Source organism: Tachyglossus aculeatus, chromosome 9 (genome assembly GCF_015852505.1).
Source record: "Tachyglossus aculeatus isolate mTacAcu1 chromosome 9, mTacAcu1.pri, whole genome shotgun sequence".
Lineage (NCBI taxonomy): Eukaryota > Metazoa > Chordata > Mammalia > Monotremata > Tachyglossidae > Tachyglossus > Tachyglossus aculeatus.
In genome coordinates this window covers 6504065-6506239 of record NC_052074.1, presented here as the reverse complement: position 1 = coordinate 6506239, position 2175 = coordinate 6504065, and the positions used below count along the sequence as shown (strand labels likewise).

At 44.5% G+C, this 2175-nt stretch overlaps 1 non-coding gene across 1 annotated transcript; it reads left to right on the top strand.

Moving 5' to 3' along the window:
- The first annotated feature begins 1376 nt into the window (after positions 1-1376).
- LOC119932614 lies at positions 1377-1514 on the top strand. The gene has a single exon (XR_005452360.1). It is a non-coding gene; the product is annotated as a small nucleolar RNA SNORA7 (small nucleolar RNA).
- Positions 1515-2175: the final 661 nt, after the last annotated feature.

Below are 2175 nucleotides of genomic sequence, written 5' to 3'. Positions count from 1 at the left end.
GAAGTGGAGGCAGCAGGCGTAGACACCTCACTCAAGAAGATTGAAGAGCAATGGTAGGAAGGAGATGGGGCCATAACTGTTAGGAGCCATGGGGTCAAGGGAAGAGTTTTAGGGGAGATTAGATGCACAGACGTTTAAAATCAGTGAGGAAGGAGCCACTTGAAATCAAACAGTTAAAGATTGTGGTCAGGGAAGGAGGAAACAACTATTCAGATAAGTCCCTAAAGGAGAGGGTTTGATCCAGTCTCTCCGGTGGGTTTGGGAGCAGCAGAACCAGGAACTGGATTAATGTCTTTTGAGGAAAAAAAATCAGCCAAAGAGTGAAGCATTTGACAGATAAAGAGTTAGATGAGCAAACCCTGTGGGCCGATAGGATTCTAGAGAAGGCTTCCACAATGTTGTTAAGGCAGACCACTGAGGGTGAGATTTTTGAGAAGGAGAAACTTTAAGAATGGCAAGTTGAGAGCACCCATTCAGTTATGCTCCACACGTCTCTACAACCTCGTAAGCATCTGTCTTGATTTCTTATCCATACTCTGACTTTTGTTTCACGTGTAGAATTATGACTTTTCAAGGTCCTTTCATAGAAACACACTATAAAACACTGCAATAGGAGCATGGAGAGATATTAACTTTTCTCTAACAGGTATATGGCAAGAGCAGCGAGGAGGCTTGTCTAAAAGGATCCTAACTGCTGGTAGGAAAAACCTGGGCATTTGGGAATGCCAATTCAGAGGATGCCAGCGTAAATGATCCTGCAAACATGAGACAAGAAAGTAGATGGTTTTCCAAGGACAACTGGAATTGGGAGTTGGAGTTCAGTGTCCTAGGGTGGGCTGGCTTGTTTTTGATTCTGCTTTCTTCTCCTCAGTGCCCTCAGCTCTCCGGCCATTTTGGTGCATTTTGGTACGTTGATGATTGAGCAGGGAAAGGGGAAAAAAGGCTTGGCCTAGTGGAAAGGGCATGAATCTGGGAGTCAGAGGACTTAGGTTCTAATCCTGGCTCTGCACCTTACCTGCTATGTGACCTTTGCCAAGTCACTTAACTGCTCTGTACTTCAGTTTCCTAATCAGTACACTGGGGATTAAATATGTATTCTCCCTCATGCTTAAACTATGTTCTCCGTGTAGAACAGGGACTGTGTCCCACTTGGTTATCGTGCATCCAGCCTAGTGTTTAGTACAGTCTTTGGTACATAATAAGTGCTTAGCAAATATCACGATTATTAGTATTATCATCTTTATTATTATTATCTGAAAACAAACTCTTTCAGTAAGTCACTCTGCTCATTAGCAGCTATGGTTAGGGCCAGATGAGAAAGGAGGTTGAAAGAGAGGGCTTAGAAGAAAGTTTTGGGTGGCTTTAGGTGGCTGATGCCCCTCTCAGGGTCACACCTGGAGAGTTTCCAGTACTCTACCAGTCTTGACTTTGGGAAGGAGAGTCAAGCAGAAGCATATCCATTCCATTGCTAGCTTGGGCAGTGGCTAGAGAGTGGAAGGCAATCTGCTACAAGTCAAAGCTCCCCAGTCCTGGGCAGCAGCAGCATGGGAGAGAGTCGAGGGCAGAAACTCGAGTTTACAGCGTGGAAAGAGGCAGTGGTAAACCACGTCTGTATTTTTACCAAGGAAACTCTATGGCTACACTACCAGAACAGTGGCAGATGGAGGTGGGGCGTTTTGGGAGAAATGGTATTGCTATAGGTGGGAGAGGACTTGACGGCGACATAAGGCACGACAGACAGGTGTCTGATATCATAACCTACTATTCATTCATTCATTCATGCAATCATATTTATTGAGTGCTTACTGTGTGCAGAGCACTGTACTAAGCGCTTGGGAAGTACAAGTTGGCAACATATAGAGACGGGCCCTACCCAACAATGGGCTCACATCTAGAAGGGGGAGACAGACAACGAAACAAAACAAGTAGACAGGTGTCAAAATCATCAGAACAAATAGAATTAAAGCTATACTAGTACTTAAAACAGTGCTTGGCACATAGTGAGCACTTAAATATGATTATTATCATTATCATTATTTTCAGATACCTGTGCTCTCAGGTTCATCCATTCACAGGTATCCCTCTTCCCTCAGCTGGTTCTCCTCCACTGAACAGTTGGTTCTCCTCCACTGAACCCATGTCTGACTTCCATCAAAAGCTCAGACTTGGGACATA